Source organism: Triticum dicoccoides, chromosome 5A (assembly GCF_002162155.2).
Source record: "Triticum dicoccoides isolate Atlit2015 ecotype Zavitan chromosome 5A, WEW_v2.0, whole genome shotgun sequence".
Classification (NCBI taxonomy): Eukaryota; Viridiplantae; Streptophyta; class Magnoliopsida; order Poales; family Poaceae; genus Triticum; species Triticum dicoccoides.
Window position 1 is genome coordinate 689,748,606 of NC_041388.1, and position 25,791 is coordinate 689,774,396.

The 25,791-nt window shown below is 42.1% G+C and overlaps 1 pseudogene; it reads right to left on the bottom strand.

The window, feature by feature from the left end:
* Positions 1-9,898: 9,898 nt before the first annotated feature.
* LOC119300464 lies at positions 9,899-15,331 on the bottom strand (annotated as a pseudogene).
* Between the last annotated feature and the right edge of the window lie 10,460 nt (positions 15,332-25,791).

Sequence of the window (25,791 nt, forward strand, 5' to 3'; positions counted from 1 at the left end):
CATCCCAGAGGCAGCATCAATCGGCTTCAGTTAGCAGCAGTATCGAAGGAATCGCTTGATCGGGTTCAGTTAACAGCCATCGATCGATTGCTCGGGTTCAGTAACGCGTAGCCTGCAGTGCAATCGCTCGGGTTCAGTTAGAGCCCAACGCCTCGCTCGGGTTCAGTTAGAGCCAACGCCTCGCACACACGCCCGTAGGTGTACGAGAGAAACGCGCATTGCTCAGCCCCCGACCTCCCACCGTAACCGGGAACTCTCCGAAATTTTCCTCCCCCTCGCTTCTACCACGGTTTTTTCCGTCATGGACGGCCCAAAGAATGTCATGCAGCTGCGTCTCCGGCCCGCCGAGGACGAAAAGCCCATTTTCTGTCATGATTTTTTGTCATAGAAGTAGGAGCCCACCATATCTATGATGATACCGGGTTTTTTCACAATTATCGTCATAGAAGTGTCATATGTATGACAGAAAAAAATTCGTTCGGCCCAAAATGTCACGGATATGTCTTTTTTGTAGTGAATAGTGGAAGGGTGAGAGTGCGTATAATCCATGGACTCAACATTAGTCATAAAGAACTCATATACTTATTGCAAAAATCTACAAGTTATCAAAGCAAAGCATTACGCGCATGCTCCTAGGGGGATAGATTGGTAGGAAAAGACCATAGCTCGTCCCCGACCGCCACTCATAAGGAAGACAATCAATAAATAAATCATGCTCCGACTTCATCACATAACGGTTCACCATACGTGCATGCTACGGGAATCACAAACTTTAACACAAGTACTTCTCAAATTCACAACTACTCAATTAGCACAACTTTAATATCACCATCTTCATATCTCAAAACAATTATCAAGCATCAAACTTTTCATAGTATTCAACACACTCATAAGAAAGTTTTATTATTCTTGAATACCAAGCATTTTAGGATTATTTAAGCAAATTACCATGCTATTTAAGACTCTCAAAATAATCTAAGTTAAGCATGAGAGATCAATAGTTTCTATAAAACGAATCCACCACCGTGCTCTAAAAGATATAAGTGAAGTACTAGAGCAAAACTATATAACTCAAAAGATATAAGTGAAGCACAAAGAGTATTCTAACAAATTCCAAATCATGTATGGCTCTCTCAAAAGGTGTGTACAGAAAGTATGATTGTGGTAAACTAACAAATAAATACTCAAATAATACAAGACGCTCCAAGCAAAACACATATCATGTGGTGAATAAAAATATAGCTCCAAGTAAAGTTACCGATAGAAGTAGACGAAAGAGGGGATGCCTTCTGGGGCATCCCCAAGCTTTGGCTTTTAGGTGTCCTTCGATTATCTTGGCGGTTCCATGGGCATCCCCAAGCTTAGGCTCTTGCAACTCCTTGTTCATAATCCATCAAATCTTTACCCAAAACTTGAAAACTTCACAACACAAAACTTAAAATAGAAAATCTCGTGAGCTCCGTTAGCGAAAGAAAACAAAATACCACTTAAAGGTACTGTAATGAACTCATTATTTATTTATATTGGTGTTAAACCTACTGTATTACAACTTCTCTATGGTTTATAAACTATTTTACTAGCCATAGATTCATCAAAATAAGCAAACAACACATGAAAAACAGAATCTGTCAAAAACAGAATAGTCTGTAGTAATCTGTAGCTAGAGCAAGATCTGGAACCCCAAAAATTCTAAAATAAATTTCTGGACGTGAGGAATTTATCTATTAATCTTATTAAAAAATAATTAACTAAATAGCACTTTCCAAATAAAAATGGCAACAGTTCTCGTGAGCGCTAAAGTTTCTGTTTTTACAGCAAGATTAACAAGACTTTCCCCAAGTCTTCCCAACGGTTCTAGTTTGCACAAACACTAATTAAACGCAAAACACACAACCTAAAAAGAGGCTAAATAAATTATTTATTACTAAATAGGAGCAAAAAGCAAGGAATAAAAATAAAATTGGGTTGCCTCCCAACAAGCGCTATCGTTTAACGCCCCTAGCTAGGCATAAAAAGTAAGGATAGATCTAGGTATTGCCATCTTTGGTAGGCAATCCATAAGTGGCTCTCAAAATAGATTCATAAGGTAATTTAATTTTCTTTCTAGGAAATTGTTCCATGCCTTTCCTTAACGGAAATTGGAATCTAATATTTCCTTCCTTCATATCAATAATTGCACCAATCGTTCTAAGGAAAGGTCTACCAAGAATAATAAGACATGAAGGATTGCAATCTATGTCAAGAACAATAAAATCTACGTGTACATAATTCCTATTTGCAACAATAAGAACATCATTAATTCTTCTCATAGGTTTTTTAATAGTGTAATCCGCAAGGTGCAAGTTTAGAGAGCAATCATCAAAATCACGGAAACCTAACAAATCACACAAAGTCTTTGGAATCGTGGAAACACTAGCACCCAAATCACATAAAGCATAGAACTCATGATCTTTAATTTTAATTTTAATAGTTGGTTCCCACTCATCATAAAGTTTTCTAGGTATAGAAACTTCCAATTCAAGTTTTTCTTCATAAGATTGCATCAAGGCATCAACGATATGTTTAGTGAACGCTTTATTTTGACTATAAGCATGAGGAGAATTTAGCACGGATTGCAACAAGGAAATACAATCAATCAAAGAGCAATTTTCATAATTAAATTCCTTGAAATCCAAAATAGTGGGTTTAGCAACATCTAGGGTTTTAATTTCTTCAATCCCACTTTCATCAATTTTAGCATCAAGATCTAAAAACTCCGAATTCTTGGAACGCCTTCTAGGTAAAGGTGGATCATATTCAGTCCCATCATTATTAAGATTCATATTGCAAAACAAAGATTTAATAGGGGACACATCAATAACTTTTAGATCTTCATCTTTATTTTCATAGCAATCCGGTTTAGCGGCCATCCTATTAACCAAGATGGCTTGCTTATCCGAAATTTCAGCGGTCAACTTCTAAAGACGAGCAATTTGGGATCTTAAACCATCAAGTTCTTTAGACATATCATCGAGCTCTTTATTCATAAAACTCATAAAACTTTTTTGTTCCTTAAGCTCGTTTCTAAAGAAACTATTATGCTCAAATTGCGAGACCATAAAACTCCTAACGTTGTTTTTGATTTCTTCTAACCTTTTAAGGTGAAGATCACCAAATCGGGGAAGAGCCATCGAGACAAGCAAGCAAACTAACACACAAGCAAACGAAAAGCCAGCGGACAAAAAGCGACAAATAGAGAAAGAGAGGGAGGATAGAGAGAGAGGGCGAATAAAACGGCAAGGGTGAAGTGGGGGAGAGGAAAACGAGAGGCAAATGGCAAATAATGTAATGCGGGAGATAAAGATTGTGATGGGTACTTGGTATGTTGACTTCTGCGTAGACTCCCTGGCAACGGTGCCAGAAATCCTTCTTGCTACCTCTTGAGCACTGCGTTGGTTTTTCCCCGAAGAGGAAGGGATGATGCAGCAGAGTAGCGTAAGTATTTCCCTCAGTTTTTAAGAACCAAGGTATCAATCCAGTAGGAGGCTACGCGCGAGTCCCTCGTACCTGCACAAAACAAATAAACCCTCGCAACCAACGCGATAAGGGGTTGTCAATCCCTACACGGCCACTTACGAGAGTGAGATCTGATAGATATGATAAGATAATATTTTTGGTATTTTTATGATAAAGATGCAAAGTAAAATAAAAGCAAAGTAAAAGCAAAGGAAATAACTTAAGTATTGGAAGATTAATATGATGAAGATAGACATGGGGGCCATAGGTTTCACTAGTGGCTTCTCTCGAGAGCATAAGTATTCTACTGTGGGACGAATTAGTGTTGAGCAATTGACAGAATTGAGCATAGTTATGAGAATATCTAGGTATGATCATGTATATAGGCATCACGTTTGAGACAAGTAGATCGACTCCTGCCTACATCTACTACTATTACTCCACTCATCGACCGCTATCCAGCATGCATCTAGAGTATTAAGTTAATGAAAACAGAGTAACGCCTTAAGCAAGATGACATGATGTAGAGGGATAAACTCATGCAATATGATGAAAACCCCATCTTGTTATCCTCGATGGCAACAATACAATACGTGCCTTGCTGGCCCTACTATCACTGGGAAAGGACACCGCAAGACTGAAGCCAAAGCTAAGCACTTCTCCCATTGCAAGAAAGATCAATCTAGTAGGCCAAACCAAACTAATAATTCGAAGAGACTTGCAAAGATAACCAATCATACATAAAAGAATTCAGAGAAGATTCAAATATTATTCATAGATAGACTTGATCATAAACCCACAATTCATCGATCTCAACAAACACACCGCAAAAAGAAGATTACATCGAATAGTTCTCCACAAGAGAGGGGGAGAACATTGTATTGAGATCCAAAAAGAGAGAAGAAGCAATATAGCTAATAACTATGGACCCGTAGGTCTGAGGTAAACTACTGACACTTCATCGGAGAGGCTATGGTGTTGGTGTAGAAGCCCTCCGTGATCGATGCCCCCTCCGGCGGAGCTCCGGAACAAGCCCCAAGATGGGATCTCGTGGATACAGAAAGTTACGGCGGTGGAATTAGGGTTTTGGCTCTGTATCTGATCGTTTGGGGGTACGTAGGTATATATAGGAGGAAGGAGTACGTCGGTGGAGCAACAGGGGGCCCATGTGGCCTCCTCTTTTGTGTCTTGACGTAGGGTCCAAGTCTCATGGGTCTTGTTCGTTGAGAAAATCACGTTCCCGAAGGTTACATTCCGTTTGGACTCCATTTGATATTCCTTTTCTTCGAAACCCTAAAATAGGCAAAAAAAACAGCAATTCTGGGTTGGGCCTCCGGTTAATAGGTTAGTCCCAAAAATAATATAAAAGTGGATAATAAAGCCCAATAATGTCCAAAACAGTAGATAATATAGCATGGAGCAATCAAAAATTATAGATACGTTGGAGATGTATCAAGCATCACAAAGTACAGAGGTTTTTGCAAAAGAATGAGTTAAAAACTTAGTTTTAGTTTTCCACATAAAGCATTTCGGATCTCGGTGATACCGAAGCAGCTTTTGGAACCTAAACTAGTGAATCCGGTCAGACCGAGTCACAGTTCGGTGGCACCGAGACTGCTAGGGTTTCACAAAGTATTGAACTCGGTCACACCGATTTGCAATTCTTGGTCAGACTGAGAATCACATGTGCAATGGCCTTAGCCAAATCGGTGGAACCGATTTCAACAACTCGGTCGGTCCGAGATGATTTCGGCGGAAACCTAACCCTAAATTTTCAATCCACAACTAAACTACGGAGTGATTTCACTGGATAGAGTGATCTCAATCCTGGCAAGATGCATGGCAAAACATTGTGCTAGGGATCGGAGTGAGATTAGCACAAGGATCAAGTCCATACTCTAAGTGCGGCGATGGACTTGCTACGGCGGCAACGGCGGAGACGATTTCCGTTGACGGCGGCGGAGACCAGCGGCTGGAGGAAGCTGGCGATGAGGAGGATGATCCGGAGACCGAGGGAGGCAGAGCAGGCTGAGCGCGGGCGAAGGGATTCGAAATTTTTTCCAAATTTTGGCCCGGGGATATATATAGCCTGACCCTGTCGGTGTGACCGAGTGGAACAACTTGGTGGCACCGAGATTCATAACTGCAAGCAGTTATTGAAACTTAGTGTGACTGAAAAGTTCAAATCGGTTGCACCGAGATTGAAAACCTAGATCGACTTAGTGATCTCAGTATGACCGAAGGGGATGAATCGGTCAGACTGAAACACACAAAGAAGTTTTGGAAGTTTAAGTCTATGACGAATCGGGGACTCCGAGTGCTCCTCACACAGAGTGGTTCGAATCTGACTTGATCAAACTTTGTGATGTAGCATGAATAGAGTTTGAGACAAGAAAAAGCATAGATAGCTAGAGAAGGTTCTTAGGCATTCTTGTCCATCCACTTGGCAAAAGGAAAAGGAGCCAAACAATCAAAACAACAAGTGGATGTCCTTGAATGAGTAAATCATGCAACCAACATGCTCACACAATAAAATGGCAAATGAAATATGTGGCAAAGCATGCACAACCAATTCTAGCATCTATCAAGCAATTGGCGATGACTAGGTCATCTATATATGAGTATATTGACTTAGGAGTCAAATGAGAACATTTGATCATAGGTCATACTCATCGTTTAAGCACAAGTGGGGTTACCACTTTTACATAAAGCGTTGTTGTGTTCACACCATTAGAGTTGCTTTAGCTCAATTCTTCGAGTAAAGCTCCCCCTAGATGTGAGATCCCCCCTAAGAGGGATGAACTAACCTTGGGTTTTGTCGATGATGACTTCATGTAGGTGTTGAAGATGTGGATACTCAATGTTGATGTAGATCATTTGGAGCAATCCTTTGGAGTGAGTTGCACTTTCAATACCTACACGGGTTAGTCCCACAAGGAACAAACAAGGATATCCATAGACATAGAGTGATGCACACACAAGATGATGTCTATGAAATCATTAGGTTATCTTGTCCCTTGTCTTACCAACAAGAGGGTTTGTGACTCCTTGAACTAGTGCAAGATGTGGAAGTTGATTGTACTTGTTCTTTCCAAAATGATAGGAGTGAAGTATGTTGGCGGAGTCACCCTTAGGAACTCTCTAGTTCTTCTTCTTCGAGATCCACATCATCTTGATGGGAATCCTTGGAGTTGTAGTCGTACTTGATGAAGTAGAACTCGATGTAGTCTTGGGAACCCACTTGACCAAGGCCTTGGGTGCTTCTTCAAATGCATCAATTTCCTCTTGAAGCTTATCCTTGAGTGACATCTCATGAGCGACAATTCTTCCAATGACTTCTGTTGGCTTGAGATCTTTGTAATTGGGCATCATTTGGATCAATGTGCATATGGTATCATATTTTCCGTCCAAAGCTCTTAGGATCTTCTTGATGATGAATTTGTCGGTCATCTCTTCACTTCCTAAGACGGCGATCTCATTTGTGATAAGAGCAAGCCTAGAGTACATTTCAGCGACACCTTCACCATCCTTCATTTTGAACTTGTCAAGCTGACTTTGAAGCACATCCAACTTGGATTCCTTGACGGAGTCGGTACCTTCGTGCATATCAATCAAAGTATCCCAAATTTCCTTTGCATTCTCAAGACGCCTGATTTTGTTGAATTCTTCGGGGCACAATCCGTTGAAGAGGATATCACAAGCTTGAGCATTGTATTGGAGCATCTTCAACCCTTCCGCGGTAGCTTCACGGTTCGGTTCTCTCCCATCAAAGAATTCACCTTGCAAGCCAATACACACAATAGCCCATACGGCGGGGTTATGTCCAAGAATATGTATTTTCATCTTATGCTTCCAACTAGCAAAATTAGTACCATCAAAGTAAGGACCTCTACGGTGGTAGTTTCCCTCGCTAGACGCCATACTCTCCTAGGTTGTGAAACCAAGGCTATGACTTCCAAAAGCTATGGAAATCAAAGCAAATGGAGACCAAAGCTCTGATACCATTTGTAGGATCGAAAGTATGTCTAGAGGGGGGTGATTAGACTACTTGACCAAATAAAAACTTATCATTTTCCCAATTTTAGTTCTTGACAGATTTTAGCAACTTTGGACAAGTCAAGCAATCTTAACACAATTCAAGCAAGCATGCAAAGAGTATATGAGCAGCGGAAAGTAAAGCATGCAACTTGCAAGAATGTAAAGGGAAGGGTTTGGAGTATTCAAACGCAATAGGAGACACGGATGTTTTTGTCGTGGTTCCGATAGGTGGTGCTATCGTACATCCACGTTGATGGAGACTTCAACCCATGAAGGGTAACGGTTGCGCGAGTCCATGGAGGGCTCCACCCACGAAGGGTCCACGAAGAAGCAACCTTGTCTATCCCACCATGGCCGTCGCCCACGAAGGACTTGCCTCACTAGCGGTAGATCTTCACGAAGTAGGCGATCTCCTTGCCCTTACAAACTCCTTGGTTCAACTCCACAATCTTGTCGGAGGCTCCCAAGTGACACCTAGCCAATCTAGGAGACACCACTCTCCAAGAAGTAACAAATGGTGTGTTGATGATGAACTCCTTGCTCTTGTGCTTCAAATGATAGTCTCCCCAACACTCAACTCTCTCTCACAGGATATGGATTTGGTGGAAAGAAGATTTCAGTGGAAAGCAACTTGGGGAAGGCTAGAGATCAAGATTCATATGGTAAGAATGAAATATCTTGGCCTCAACACAAGTGTAGGTGGTTCTTTCTCAGAAAAAGTAAGTTGGAAGTGTAGGTTTGTTCTGATGGCTCTCTCTCCACGAATAAAGAGGTGGTGGAGGGGTATATATAGCCTCCACACAAAATCTAACCGTTACACATAACTTGCCAATCTCGGTGGGACCGAATTGATAAACTCGGTTGGACCGATTCAGCAAAGCTAGTGACCGTTAGGAGTTTCGGTGGGACCGACATGCAACTCGATAGGACCAATATGGTTAGGGTTAGGGCATAACGTAATCTCGGTGAGACCGATTACACAAACTCGGTGAGACCGATTCTGGTAATAAGCTAACCAGAGAGTTGGTCAGGTAAACTCGGTGGGACCGATTCGCTCATTTCGGTGAGACCGAAATGTTACAAAAGGGAAACAGAGAGTTTACATTGCAATCTCGGTGGGACCGATCGCTCATCTCGGTGGGACCGAAACGTTACGAAGGGAAACAGAGAGATTACAATCCCATCTCGGTGAGACCGAGATCCCTATCGGTGAGACCGATTTTCCTAGGGTTTGTGGTAGTGGCTATGACATTTGAATTCGGCAGCGCCGGATAGAAAGAATCGGTGGGGCCGAGTTTGACTTTTCGTTTAGGTCATATGTGGATGTGAGAAAATAGTTGAGGGCTTTGGAGCATATCACTAAGCATTTTGTGTGGAGGTCATATGTGGATGTGAGAAAATAGTTGAGAGCTTTATTAAGCAACACCTCATCCCTCCTTAATAGTATTGGCTTTTCCTATAGACTCAATGTGATCTTGGATCACTAAAATAGAAAATGTAGAGTATTGAGCTTTGAGCTTGAGCCAATCCTTTTGTCCTTAGCATTTTGAGGGGTTCACTTTTCTCATCCATGCCATGCCAATCATTGAGCTTTCCTGAGATATTAATCTTGAAATAGCATTAGCTCAATGAGCTATATGTTGTTAGGAATTACCAAAACCACCTAGGGATAGTTGCACTTTCACGCGCGTTTGGTACTTGATCGGTTGGATCGCGAAGACGCTCGACTACATCAACCGCGTTACTTAACGCTTCCGCTTTCTGTCTACGAGGGTACGTGGACACACTCTCCCCTCTCGTTGCTATGAATCCCTAGATAGATCTTGCGTGATCGTAGGAAAAAAATTGAAATATTGCGTTCCCCAACAATGTCATGGTTCACACATCTGCACTTTCCCCTTTTTCTGATATTTGCGACGAACCCTAGCTATCGAATCTGCTCCAATCCACAAGGGGGGCATGAAAATTGTAGGGTTTTGTTAGGCATGTCCAGCACCAGGCAATCACATCATGCATTTAAATCAACAAGAGAACCGGTCATCATACATCTAAATAAAAAATACAGTCATCGCCCATTTAAATTAGCAGTCCGGTACAATATACATGGTCCTAAAATGGCACTTCACAGTCTCAATTTAGCAGTATTCATGTCAAGGCCGAATAATCAGGCCACTAAACTCCAATAACTAACCGTACGTTCACCGACACCAAGAGTCACAATCATCGTTCATGAGAAAATAAAACAGGCATATGGGGCATCAGTGCAGCAGGTCACAATCAGATCTACATTGTTCATTAGACAACGGGGGACGTCAGTGCAGCAGGTCAAGGTTCAGTTCATTGCTCTTCTTCAGTCACAGCGTGCTCAGCGCTTCCTCTTCTTGAGGGTGCGCCACTGCTTGAGGAGGTACTCCACCACCTCCTCCAGGCCCGCCTTTCGGTTCTCCTTGAAGTTTCACAGCTCCGGCACCGAGTAGCGCCTGCTCGGATTGTACTCGTTCATCTCGAGCAGCGCGTTTGTCACCAGGGCGTACACCTCCCCGGCGTGCTTTTCTTTCAGTTCTCGCAGCTTCTCGTCGTCCTCCCGGAGGATTTCCTGACAAACAATGCATACATGCACGCCATTAGATAAATGATGCTAGTCCGTTCCAAAATGGAAGATGAACAATTTGTTTAATCAATAGCTTCAGAACTTGGCGCCCCCACAAGGAAGGACCTTGTGCTGGCAAAGCATTCATACAGGAATTGCGCACTGTCCAGGTGTTGTCTGAACCAAAGTACATCAAAAACATGGTGACCAAAAACTGTTTGTGCGTGCTAGAATTCATGCAAGACATGCCTACTTCATTACTACTGGAGTACATCGTAATGTGTCACTGCAGAGAAGAGTATATGTCAAATACACGCACACAGGGACCTTTCCATGCCTGCGGCACTAGTGTGCTACAGAAAGTACAGGAAAACACATGGCGTTTGCAGATGGCAGCAGAGCTTTGAGCTACAAGTATCAATGTCTCAGGTCCAATTTGCGCAGCCAAGTCATGCGATGTGCCTAACTTAGCCAAGCAAGGAACTGACAATGAACGCTCTTTTGTAAAAGACAAGATGAAACAAACTTGCCTCGGCTGAGTCCAAGCAGAGAATGTTATTTAATTTTCTCGATTTAACTGACTAAGGTACATCATATACTGCTAGGAGGGGGGTAAGTTATTAGCATGTTGTGATGTGGGTAACTGGGTACCGACTACCGAGTGTCAAAGCTTATTATCTGAAACGGTGTGGTTGCCCCACAAATAACTCCACGATAAAATGCTAGATGGACTCTGTTCTGAAAGCTGAATTATTACAAATAACTTGACTGGCATAGAACTGACTGTCAATTTCAGAGTAAAGCGATAAAAAGACAAAAGCAAGTCTTGGGTAAATACAAATCACAATGTATCAATACAATGCTACGCCAATCTCTACAAGGTACCAAATTAAGTAGATGAAGCTTAGCTAACTTGTTACTGTCAGCACAGACACATATTCCTATATTATCAAATCGTCCCTTCATCAAGCATCCATCAAATATTAACTATTGCACAAAAATAAAATAGAAAATCTAGCACAATCTAATTCCTTGGCTTGTGACACCTGGTGGCTGACAGTTTCTTGTTTTCCACCTCTCTTTTTTGCATGTAATGAAAGAACAAGGACGTAATAAATTGATGAAAGGGCGAGGATATGAACTGGTAATGAAACTAATGTTTTTGTGTCAGGCTCAAATACAGCTAGATTCAAAGCCTATAACACTATTTGGAGCCATTAACCCGGTAAGTCCATATGTTTTTACTGTGGCAGGATTCTACCATTGACAATACTTTGATCAGCAGATTAGGTACTTCCCATTTTCCTTAATAATGTGGGAATTTCTGCTACTTATGTCCCTTCAGATCACAGTACCAATTTTTCGGGGGGTACACTGAACTTGGTGTCTGGGATTCTCAGTTTTCACCACAATTTACTTATACATAGATGTACCATGTTACTGTTTGCAGAACAAGAAATTCACTCTGAGATTATTACCTTCTCTTTGCCGCCATCCACGACAACTTTAAAAGGGTGCCACTCTGGATTTCTTATCTCATCCTCCCACTTTGAACAAAGAACGGAAGCAGTAACTTCTGCATCTTCTTTTGCCATTTTATTTTTGCAGGCAATCGCAAATGATTTCCGATCAAGATCACCCATCCTTTTGATGCCTATATTTGCTTGGCCAGTTGTAACATCTAAGAAGCCCTGCAACATATGCAATTGATAGCTCTAAGATGCAATTCAAACAAAATACTAGACAAGTGCAAATGCTCAAACAAAATACTGGACAAGTGTAACATCCAACTTACATCTATCAGCTTCTTCCGAGCATCTTGCAACTCATTGTCGCTCATCCTTTCCTTCATAAGCAGAATCCCATGGAGTGATTCCATCTCATTTATTTCATCATACTTCTCCCGCAGCTCCCCACTAAGTTCATCAATTTTCCTCTTCGATTCGAAGTCTTCGTCACCTGGCATATGCTTCATGACATTCAATTTTCTCTGCAGCTGTTTTATTTTTAACTCAAGCTTCTGTCTGGGATCCATTTTCTGCTCTAGCTTGATAATCTCATCTATAGTAGCTTGCTTCTCTCTCTACAGTTAGCCATTTTGAGCACAGTAAGACAATCATATGAATTAGCATCAAAAGAACTCATGTGAAACAATATATCAAGGCACAAACCTTGTGTTTTTCCACAAGCTTCAGCACATTTTCGTCGGACTTCTGTTGCTCCGTTGTTGCCATCTTGAGATACTTTGCTTTGATCATGTTCTACATTCACCAGTCACCACAACAGCCTGACATGAGTGTTATGAATAAACACTGAGTGAGGGGGTACCTAATGCCATCTATATGTTGTACCTACCTACCACCATGCCCTCTCTAGAGAAAAAGTTCCATGCATTTTGCTCAAATTTTCGGAATGTCTAATGACAAAAAAAGTAAACAGAAAGATGCATTTTTTTCAATGGCATGTGTTTGTGTCAGATGGACATGGGATCCTGATCACCTCATCATTATTTTTCCCTCGGGTCTCTCTCTGGATTAATCCCATGTTAACGCAAGTGTACCTTGTTTGCAGCAACATGTTTTTGGTTTCTCTAGCAGACACGGCACAAGTAGTAACAGAAAGAACACTAGGGTAGTGTTTTTTGTGTTTAAGCCTAGAGGAACAATAGGTTTTTTATGTTTATTAGGCCTAGTGCAACTCTGTAATTATGAGAAAAGGGGGATTACTGATTAATAATCACCCCAAAATTGAAAGAAATATTTGCCTCTCGTTTGTGTGCATATGTTTTCTATCTTGGGCTGAGGACTCAAGTACTCCCTCCGTTCCTAAATATAAGATCCTTTAGAGATTTCACTATGGACTATATACAAAGGTATATAAACATATTTTAGAGTGTAGATTCACTCATTTTGCGGTGAATGTAGTCCATAGTGGAATCTCTAAAAGGTCTTATATTTAGGAACGGAGAGAATAGCATCCTGAGCATTGTTCTTGTACAGTCTATATCGTGTTTTTTGGGTTCTGAACACAGGAAATATTTTCTACAAAGCAATTTTGCAGTGATTTTTTCTTGCAGCATAATCTAGAAAGAAGCACCGAAAAAATCAAATATCATCCATAACAAACAAAAACGGATGACACAAAACTAATTTCCATATGATTTTCTTATGGGGGACATTGTACCTTTTCCTTTTGCTTATCGAGATTCCTTCTGTCAGAGTCGTTACGCACAGCAAGGTCATGAAGCTGCTTGGGTTTGAACTCAAGATCATGCATCTTGGAATCCAGTTCCAAACAGACCTTCTGATTCTCGTCGATGATGATCCGAGAATGCCTACGAGCAAGCTGCTGCATCTTGTGGATTCCTGGTGACAATGCAAGCCCAGAAGGCATTAAATAGTTGCAAGGTCCCAATTCTCAAAGCAAAGAAATGCAGGCATATAAGTATGTTGTTCTACCATAACACAAGCACAGAACATATAAACAGAAAGAGTTGGCAACTAACCATTATTATATCTCTGGACGATCGGCTCCTTTTCCTCCAATCACCCTGCCAAGTGAGCTGGTCCTCTCACAGTACTGCTTAGATTCAAGCTCCTGGACATGCTTAGCCTTCACCTGAATCCGGCTGGCCAAATTGGCCACCAGCTTGTCGGTTTTGGGCGTTCCTTCGCTCTCAAGCTCTGCAACAGATTTCAGATCATCGTTCCTCTGCAGGTATTCCCCGACCAGCCCTGGAGCCCGTTGGTCATCGGCCCTCGCAACCCACCCAAACATCTCCGGCCTTCCCGCTCCTCGGGACCTGCTCGCCTCCCAGCCCCGCTTGCCATGCCCCTGCGCCTCGAAGTGGTTCTCGAAGCTGAAGGCGTTGCCGATGCCGAGAGCGGGATAGTCCTTTCCAAACTCAACAATGGCGTTCCCCGTGTGGCCTCTTTGGCTCCACAAAGGGACGACCTTGTGCGGGGCAGAAGCTGGCGAGCTGCTCCTTGAGGAGGCTCCCGCTCTCCCCTGTCTGGCGCCCGCCTCTCCACTCGGTGGGCACGTTGGCCAGCACGCCCCTCCACGCCCACACGAACTGCCCGTCTTTGTTCTGAACATGGCGAGGCTCCGATGAGTCGGCCACTTCGTCCTTGACGCGCTTGGTGAGGCCACGGCCATGTCAATTAGCATCTGAGCATGCTCCAGCTGCGTGACGCTGATGAGGCATGGTGTCGCTGGTGCCCCGGCCGCGAATCCTACCGAAATCGGAGAAAGCAAAGACGCTCAATTGCACCTGCGTCTCTCTGAGGTGCCTCGCCGGATGTGGAGCCAAATCTCGAGAGATGGAAAGAGGGGGACGGCATCACGTACCGCTCATCAGGTGCCTCACCGGAATCCATGGACCCGCGCGCGTGCTCGCCAGACCAGCGCCGCCGCCGCCGCCAACCAACCAACCAACCTATTCCCTCTGTCCGGTGAAGAACGTACATCTAAAAATTTTAAAGGGAGTGCCTAGAACTCATCTAGATGAGATATAATTTGGCCTCATTCACCTGAAAACAAAAACAGATAAAAATAGTACTACAAACCATGTCAGCACACACGCATCTTATAGTATCAATCCAATGGCTATAAAAGTGAATGAGATATAACTAAAACTTAGCTAGATGAGTTCTAGCAAAGCCGAATTTTAAAACAAATTATGAAGTTGAGTAAAAAATGCATTAGAAAGGTGTAAGCCATCGTCTCTTTTCTCTTTAATTATCTAATCGTCAATGAGCTATAAGTGTATGTAGAAATTAAGAAGACCATGTGTAGATTATTATTAATCTTGATTACCGTATGATGAGAGAGAAGTATTTTTTTCCGATTTAAAGTACATTAGAAAGATAAAAGTACACTCTTTTGTGAACAAATTTTGAAACTAGATGTATATTTTTCACCGGACGAAAAGAGTAGGGTTTACGGCCTAGCGAGGATTAGTCAGTCAAATGCCGCTCAAAGGAAGGGGGGCGAGCGAGTACGAGGGAGGCTTGGGCTCACCTTGCCCCGGCGCCGGCGAGCTTCAGGGTGCTGTTGCCGGGCAGGAGGGGCACAGCGGAGAACCAGGAGTGACTAGTATAGAATCTGAGCTCCCAGTACAAAAATAGAAAAAGCAACCTGAGCCACTGGATTAGAGATCAATGGTACAGATTCTGGTGGAGGGGCATGTTCCCACTTAATGTCCATTTCACGAAAACCCCCCTACCAACACTTGAATATAAAACATGACTTTTACAGTTACAACCTCAAGTCACTCGTCCATTTCCAAATTAGCACAACGTTGATGTCATCCCCCTAGAAGCTTGTCAATATTTCAGTACGTGAGAAAGTTGACCCATCCCCTTCAAGGTTCAAGCACAACTCAACGTACATGTTCTCTCTAAAAATTAAGAACTAAATATACAGGCCAAACTTATGTTTCGAAAATAGAACAGATATGGCAGAAAGAAAACTGTCCCTCAAGGCAAAAATAATAATTTATTCCAGACTTGGTGAGCACCTTCTAAACTTATTACAAACTATATTTGCCAGTCTTGTTGCTTGATCTTCACAGCCAAGCAACAGAAATGCCGCAATGATCGAAATGATTGAAGTAAATACAATGAACATATATCTTGATAAATGTAGAGGGCTCTAGCAATTAAACAAGAAAACTACTAATTCATTTATAACTATTATGCAATACTAAATTAAAGTCAACATTAAGCTTCTCTAGTAATAAACACCCACATCTCAATAGGATGGCGAAAATGAATTTCACAAGGTATTCTATTTCTGGTCCACTCTGATCCATATACATGGCCTGATTAACATGACAGGACCATTTAGAGCACATGACCGACAACAAAGGATTTAAATTATCATGCAGACAAATGAGTTTTGCTCCTGCAATTGTAAGCAAGGGAAGCCTCTGCTAAGCGCTTCTTCTCTCCATATGTACTCCTGATGCTTCTGGTTGTTAAAGCATCATCCATCTACAAATGAAGACAAATGAAGAAAAAAAATTATAGTTCACATCAGAAGGAAAGAAATTGAAAATAATTATGATCGTTGGTAGACTAAATGGTTGTAAGGGAGAAAAACAGAGCAAGATGTAACAAGCATATATGTTGTACTTTAACCACTAGAATAGTACATTTAGGTGACTAGCATGAAAATTAAGTAAGATTGTCAGAACTGAAAACATTGACCAGAGTGCTACATCCTTTGCAAGTGAAATACCAACATCAGTAGAATAACCCAAAAGAATTGCCTGCAGCAGAGGTGTAGTGCTTAAAAAGTATTTAATATTAATAATACAAATTTCTAGGCTTGAATAACAGTTCATGTCCTAATCATGTGTGTGCTTCACAATTAAGAATGGGTGTTAAGTTTTTTTTCTAACTCGTAGATGAGGAAAATGTAACATCTTACAATAAATGAGTGGAGCCTTGTTAGAATGTTGCATCACAAAAACGTATGGCAGACCAGTGAAGAGAAAAGAACAAGAATATCATATGGCAAAATATATTCAAAGCTTGACAATGACCGATCACTTGTATCATCAGAAAAGTGAAGGTGTAATTTGATGTTGTTACAAGTTCCAACTCTTAATTGTTTTGTTCAATATCAAGTTCACCTGACTTCCAATCAACCAGAACAGTATGATTCAGGAATGCTCCTATAGAATAAGAAAATTGCAACCGAGCATTGATTTAAAGGCAAGTAACCCTCATCGCTCAAACTTATGAGCTGAAGAACATACTTTATGAATGTTTGACAGATGCAAATTATTATTCTAAATCAATAGTAAACAAATAATTTGATGGCGTGCATAAATGGTAGTCTTCAAAGCAAGAAGTGCAAACCTCCACTCTTGTGTTATATTATTCTTAGAGCATGTCCTTGCATGACGGAACACCGCTATCATACAAATGATGCATTTCCGTGGAGCATATAAAGCTAGAAGTCTATTGTCACATCTCATACATCCCAATATGACTTGCTTGTCAGACTTACTAGAGCATCAGCGCCAATTTTTAACAGAGTAATAACATTGTATTTGACCAAGATCAAAACTTGACTAATAAACATGGACAAGTATCTATTGTGTGAAGTATTGGTAGTTGGTACATATTCCCTTTCTGTATAGAAAATCAAGAGTTTGGGCATTGTTTAAGACGGTTAAAGGAGATGGTAATGATGGCCAATTTTAGTTTGTGTAATCTTTAGACCCCGTGTGTTTTTTGATACAGTATCACAGCTTTCTTTTGAAGAAAAAAAGAGAGCCCCCCTCTCTGGTTTCCTTTATATAAAACCAATGTCTTACTAGTTGCTACAGAGAAGGGAAAAACATCTAAAGAACTCTGGAAGTGTTTCGGTTTATTTAACAGTAGAGCAAGTCTAAATAACCCCTGGACTGGGAAGCTCAAATTTCCATCACTTCGGCTGATTGGAAAGCAGTTCAACAGTGATACACCAAGCTTGTCATCAGCCAGTAGAATACACATTACCACAACTAAATCATGCACTAATCAGCATGCTATTGCTGGATCCGGAATGAATAGATCAAACATAGACACACATATAGGAAGCTAACAATTAAAAAACTAAAAAATGTTATAAAATAGGAATTCAACGAACATAAGCATCATCTCATAATGAGTCCCTCACCATGGTGATCGAGGACCTGGCACATGCGGCCGTCGATCTGCGTCATCGCGAACACGTCCGTGATGTGGGACTTCCGACCAGTCACCAACCCGTCATATAGTCCAGCACGGTGAAGGTCGGGTGGTGCTCCTGTGGAGCAGACCGTGGCAGAGCTGGATGTGGCCGAGACGATGATGTGGAGCGCGACATCGGGGTGCCCGGAGGTGGATCCAGACGGCCTGGGTGGCGGAGTAGTTAGGGGAGGGGCCACGCACGGCGGCGGCCTCCCACCGGATCTGGATCGCCGCCACAGCCGGCAAAGAGAACGAAGATGTGCGAGAGGGTTCAGTCGTTTGCACATAATTATTCAGAATCGGGGGACCTTTCTGCACAAACTTTTGTGACCTTGAGTACATATCCCACACCCCAGAATATGTGCCATCGATTTCTAATCCGACGGCCCATGTCACTTTTTTCTATTTTTGCACTGTAAGCTCATATTCTATTCTAGTCGCTCCCCGGAGAACCAGAGGAGGTGAATGGTAGTCACGTGATCGACGAGACGAGAGGACGATATGGACAAATGGGGTAAGCGTCCGACCCATGGAGGGGACGGGACGGTGCAGCCGGACTGCCCCGGCGGACCCAACCAAGCTCTGCCACAGTCATGAAGCCTCTGCTCCCATCCACGTGCCGGCATCTTATCCGCGTACTGTTTTTTTCGAGGAATCACCTTTAACTTTAAAGACACTCCACAATATTTGCAATATGAATCATAAACCTAAAAAACAACTCAAATGATAAGTGCCCCATGTCAGGTGCGTGGCACCTTGGTCCTAATTTTTCAATAACAATTTTAGTTATGCAAAAGATGGCATGATACACAGCAAGTTTCTCTCAAAAATAACTCATGAAGGGGCGTGATACACGGCATCTTCGCATATCTAAACTTGTCATAAAAACGTTCGGAGCTGCCATGTGCTTGTACCTGACGTGTGGCACTTATCCGGGTCTAGAAACAACACGGAGTAACTATCTCGTGTGAGTACGAATTACATCAAATTTGACGGTAAGGCCAGAATTGGATCGTCATTTTCCAGCCAAAACCGCATGTAAAGCGGGTCCCTATAAATAAAAACAGATGGTCTTCGGTGACGTGATTCATTGGTAGTTTTTGACTGGTAAATTATACACTTGTTTTCTATATCACACGAGTTATTCGCATGTTTCCGTTATAGACCTCAGTTCGTCGGTATCATTACATGTCGTCGAACCATAAAACCTTCGCCAAAGTACCATAGAAGCAATCTAAAACCACAAAAGGTTATACCAACAAAAGCACCAGACACTAGCACACACCAATCAAATCCGCATGAAAGCATCTGCCAGGATATAAACCCGAATTCCGCAAGATCGAACTTGCGGAGAAATGACTTGTCTGGCTCCATGAGGCTTCCTGGTAATTTATTCTCTCAACGCCATCGCATTCTCCGCCTAAGTGTTGCCGACAAAGAGCCTAAGCTTCATATTGATGTACACTTTAGAAACATGCCTAGAAGGACCCCTGAGGTTCCCTCGCCTCGCTGCACGGGAGGCGAGGGAACCGATGAATCACATCAGCTGCTCAAACCCTACTCACTGCCTATCTTCTGCCTCATCGGTGTACTACTATTTTCCTTTTGCGATTTTATTTATTTATTTATTTGTGTACTATTTGAGCAAAGCCCCAAGAGCGTTTTTCTTTTTTAAACCGGACGTAGATTTATTTTAGAAGATTTCTACTGATACAAAACACCTAAAATAAGAAAATTGCAACGAGGTCCTTAGAGTATCAAACAAACTATGCAAGAGCATGGGATTATTAGATGGACAGAACATACAACAATGTTTATATATGAAACTATAAGATGGAAATAATTTAATAGGTATAATCATTAGGGGCAAAAATGAATGATACAGCTGAAGGAAATATGCCCTAGAGGCAATAATAAAGTTATTATTTATTTCCTTATATCATGATAAATGTTTATTATTCATGCTAGAATTGTATTAACCGGAAACATAATACATGTGTGAATACATAGACAAACAGAGTGTCACTAGTATGCCTCTACTAGACTAGCCCGTTAATCAAAGATGGTTATGTTTCCTAACCATGGACAAAGAGTTGTTATTTGATTAACGGGATCACATCATTAGGTGAATGATCTGATTGACATGACTCATTCCATTAGCTTAGCACCCGATCGTTTAGTATGTTGCTATTGCTTTCTTCATGACTTATACATGTTCCTATGACTATGAGATTATGCAACTCCCGTTTGCCAGAGGAACACTTTATATGCTACCAAACGTCACAACGTAACTGGGTGATTATAAAGGAGCTCTACAGGTGTCTCCAAAGGTAGATGTTGGGTTGGCGTATTTCGAGATTAGGATTTGTCACTCCGATTGTCGGAGAGGTATCTCTGGGCCCTCTCGCTAATGCACATCACATAAGCCTTGCAAGCATTGCAACTAATGAGTTAGTTGTGAGATGATGTATTACGGAACGAGTAAAGAGACTTGCCGGTAACGAGATTGAACTAGGTATTGAGATACCGACAATCGAATCTCGGGCAAGTAACATACCGATGACAAAGGGAACAACGTGTGTTGTTATGCGGTCTGACCGATAAAGATCTTCGTAGAATATGTAGGAGCCAATATGGGCATCCAGGTCCCGCTATTGGTTATTGACCGGAGACGTGTCTCGGTCATGTCTACATTGTTCTCAAACCGTAGGGTCCGCACGCTTAAGGTTTCGATGACAGTTATATAATGAGTTTATGAATTTTGATGTACAGAAGGAGTTCGGAGTCCCGGATGAGATCGGGGACATGACGAGGAGTCTCGAAATGGTCGAGACGTAAAGATCGATATATTGGACGACTATATTCGGACATCAGAAAGGTTCCGAGTGGTTCGGGTATTTTTCGGAGTACCGGGGAGTTACGGGAATACGGGAGAGAAGTATTGGGCCTTATTGGGCCATACGGGAAAGAGATAGGGGCTGCCTAGGGCAGGCCGCCCCCCCCCCCCAAGGCCTAGTCCGAATTGGACTAGGGGAGGGGTTGCGCCCCCTCCTTCCTTCCCTTCTCCCTTCCCCTTCCTTGTCTCCTACTCCTACTACATGGAAGGACTCCTAGTTGGACTAGGAAAAGGGGAATCCTACTCCCGGTGGGAGTAGGACTCCCCTAGGGCGCGTCATAGAGAGGGCCGGCCCTCCCCTCCTCCACTCCTTTATATACGGGGGCAGGGGCACCCCATAGACACACAAGTTGATCTTCGTGATCGTTCCTTAGCCGTGTGCGGTGCCCCCCTCCATCATATTCCACCTCGGTCATATTGTAGCGGTGCTTAGGCGAAGCCCTGTGACGGTAGAACATCAAGATCGTCACCACACCGTCGTGCTGACGGAACTCCTCCCCGACGCTTTGCTGGATCGGAGCCCGGGGATCGTCATCGAGTTGAACGTGTGCCAAGAACTCGGAGGTGCCGGAGTAACGGTGCTTGGATCGGTCGAATCGTGAAGACGTACGACTACATCAACCACATTGTGCTAACGCTTCCGTTGTTGATCTACAAGGGTACGTAGATCACACTCTCCCCTCTCGTTGCTATGCATCACCATGATCTTGCGTGTGCGTAGGAAATTTTTTGAAATTACTACGAAACCCAACAGTGGCATCCGAGCCTAGGTTTTATATGTTGATGTTATATGCACGAGTAGAACACAAGTGAGTTGTGGGCGATATAAGTCGTACTGCTTACCAGCATGTCATACTTTGGTTCGGCGGTATTGTTGGACGAAGCGGCCCGGACCGACATTACGCGTACGCTTACGCGAGACCGGTTCTCCCGACGTGCTTTGCACAAAGGTGGCTAGCGGGTGACAGTTTCTCCAACTTTAGTTGAATCGAGTGTGGCTACGCCCGGTCCTTGAGAAGGTTAAAACAGCACCAACTTGACAAACTATCGTTGTGGTTTTGATGCGTAGGTAAGATTGGTTCTTGCTTAAGCCCGTAGCAGCCACGTAAAACTTGCAACAACAAAGTAGAGGACGTCTAACTTGTTTTTGCAGGGCATGTTGTGATGTGATATGGTCAAGACATGATACTGAATTTTATTGTATGAGATGATCATGTTTTGTAACCGAGTTATCGGCAACTGGCAGGAGCCATATGGTTGTCGCTTTATTGTATGCAATGCAATCGCGCTGTAATGCTTTACTTTATCACTAAGCGGTAGCGATACTCGTGGAAGCATAAGATTGGCAAGACGACAACGATGCTACGATGGAGATCAAGGTGTCGCGCCGGTGACGATGATGATCACGACGGTGCTTCAAAAATGGAGATCACAAGCACAAGATGATGATGGCCATATCATATCACTTATATTGATTGCATGTGATGTTTATCTTTTATGCATCTTATCTTGCTTTGATTGACGGTAGCATTATAAGATGATCTCTCATTAATTATCAAGAAGTGTTCTCCCTGAGTATGCACCGTTGCGAAAGTTCTTCGTGCTGAGACACCACGTGATGATCGGGTGTGATAGGCTCTACGTTCAAATACAACGGGTGCAAAACAGTTGCACACGCGGAATACTCAGGTTATACTTGACGAGCCAAGCATATACAGATATGGCCTCGGAACACGGAGACCGAAAGGTCGAGCGTGAATCATATAGTAGATATGATCAACATAGTGATGTTCACCAATGAAACTGCTCCATCTCACGTGATGATCGGACATGGTTTAGTTGATTTGGATCACGTGATCACTTAGAGGATTAGAGGGATGTCTATCTAAGTGGGAGTTCTTAAGTAATATGATTAAATTGAACTTAAATTTATCATGAACTTAGTCTCGGTAGTATTTTGCAAATCATATTGTAGATCAATAGCTCGCGTTGTTGCTTCCCTGTGTTTATTTTGATATGTTCCTAGAGAAAATTGTGTTGAAAGATGTTAGTAGCAATGATGCGGATTGGATCCGTGATCTGAGGTTTATCCTCATTGCTGCACAGAAGAATTATGTCCTTGAAGCACCGCTAGGTGACAGACCTATTGCAGGAGCAGATGTAGACGTTATGAACGTTTGGCTAGCTCAATATGATGACTACTTGGTAGTTTAGTGCACCATGCTTAATGGCTTAGAATCGGGACTTCAAAGACGTTTTGAACGTCATGGAGCATATGAGATGTTCCAGGAGTTGAAGTTAATATTTCAAGCAAATACCCGAGTTGAGAGATATGAAGTCTCCAACAAGTTCTATAGCTAAAAAATGGAGGAGAATCGCTCAACTAGTGAGCATGTGCTCAGATTGTCTGAGTACTACAATCGCTTAAATCAAGTGGGAGTTAATCTTCCAGATAAGATAGTGATTGACAGAATTCTCTAGTCACCATCACCAAGTTAGTAGAACTTCGTGATGAACTATGATATGCAAGGGATAACGGAAATGATTCCCAAGCTCTTCGTAATGCGGAAATTGACGAAGGTAGAAATCGAGAAAAACATCAAGTGTTGATGGTAGACAAGACCACTAGTTTCAAGAAAAGGGCAGAGGGAAGAAGGGGAACTTCAAGAAGAACAGCAAGCAAGTTGCTGCTCAAGTGAAGAAGCCCAAGTCTGGTCCTAAGCCTGAGACTAAGTGCTTCTACTGCAAAGGGACTGGTCACTGGAAGTGGAACTATCCCAAGTGATTGGCAGATAAAGAAGGATGGCAAAGTATATTTGATATACATATTATTGATGTGTACTTTACTAGTGTTTATAGCAACCCCTCAGTATTTGATACTAGTTCAGTTGTTAAGATTAGTAACTCGAAACGGGAGTTGCAGAATAAACAGAGACTAGTTAAGGGTGAAGTGACGATGTGTGTTGGAAGTGGTTCCAAGATTGATATGATCATCATCGCACACTCCCTATACGTTCGGGATTAGTGTTGAACCTGAATAAGTGTTATTTGGTGTTTGCGTTGAGCATGAATATGATTTGATCATGTTTATTGTAATACGGTTATTCATTTAAGTAAGAGAATAAATTGTTGTTTTGTTTACATGAATAAAACCTTATATGGTTGCACACCCAATGAAAATAGTTCGTTGGATCTTGATCGTAGTGATACACATAATCATAATATTGAAACCAAAAGATGCAAAGCTAATAATGATAGTGCAACTTATTTGTGGCACTGCTGTTTAGGTCATATTGGTGTAAAGCGCATGAAGAAACTCCATGCTGATGGGTTTTTGGAATCACTTGATTATGAATCAGTTGATGCTTGCGAACCATGCCTCATGGGCAAGATGACTAAAACGCCGTTCTCCGGAACTATGGAGCGAGCAACTGACTTATTGGAAATAATACATACTGATGTATCCGATGAGTGTTAAGGCTCGTGGCGGGTATCATTATTTTCTAACCTTCACAGATAATTTGAGCAGATATGGGTATATCTACTTAATGAAACACAAGTCTAAAATATTTGAAAAGTTCAAAGAATTTCAGAGTGAAGTGGAGAATCATCGTAACAAAAAAAATAAAAGTTTCTACGATCTGATCGCGGAGACAAATATTCGAGTTATGAGTTTGTTCTTCAATTAAAACAATGTGGAATAGTTTCACAAACTCATGCCACCTGGAACACCACAGCATAATGGTGTGTCCGAACGTCATAACCGTACTTTATTAGATATAGTGCAATCTATGATGTTTCTTACCAATTTACCACTATCATTTTGGGGTTATGCATTAGAGACAGCTGCATTCACGTTAAAAGGGCACCATCTAAATCTGTTGAGACGACACCGTATGAACTATGGTTTGGCAAGAAACCAAAGTTGTCGTTTCTTAAAGTTTGGGGTTGCGATGCTTATATGAAAAGGTTTCATCATGATAAGCTCAAACTCAAATCGGAGAAGTGCGTCTTCATAGGATACCCAAAAGAAAATGTTGGGTACACCTTCTATCACAGATCCGAAGGCAAGATATTCGTTGCTGGGAATGGATCCTTTCCAGAGAAGGAGTTTCTCTCGAAAGAAGTGAGTGGGAGGAAAGTAGAACTTGATGAGGTAACTGTACCTACTCCCTTATTGGAAAGTAGTTCATCACAGAAATCTGTTCCTGTGACTACTAGACCAATTATTGAGGAAGCTAATGATGATGATCATGTAACTTCAGGTCAAGTTACTACCGAACCTCGTAGGTAAACCAGAGTGAGATCCGCATCAGAGTGGTACGGTAATCCAGTTCTGGAGGTCATGTTACTTGACCATGACGAGCCTACGAACTATTAGGAAGCGATGATGAGCCCAGATTCCGTGAAATGGCTTAAGGCCATGAAATCTGAGATATGATCCATGTATGAGAACAAAGTATGGACTTTGATGGATTTGCCCGATGATCGGCAAGCCATAGAAAATAAATGGATCTTCAAGAGGAAGACGGACGCTGGTAGTAGTGTTACTATCTACAAAGCTCGACTTGTCGCAAAAGGTTTTCGGCAAGTTCAAGGGATTGACTACGATGAGATCTTCTCACCCGTAGCGATGCTTAAGTCTATCCGAATCATGTTAGCAATTGCCGCATTTTATGAAATCCAGCAAATGATGTCAAAACTGCATTCCTGAATGGATTTCTAGAAGAAGAGTTGTATATGATGCAGCCGGAAGGTTTTGTCGATCCAAAAGAAGCTAACAAAGTGTGCAAGCTCCAGCGATCCATTTATGGACTGGTGCAAGCCTCTCGGAGTTGGAATAAATGCTTTGATAGTATGATCAAAGCATATAGTTTTATACAGACTTGCGATGAAGCCTGTATTTACAAGAAAGTGAGTGGGAGCACTACAGCATTTCTGATAAGTATATGTGAATGACATATTGTTGATCGGAAATAATGTAGAATTATTCTGCAAAGCATAAAGGAGTGTTTTTAAAGAAGTTTTTCAAAGAAAGACCTCGG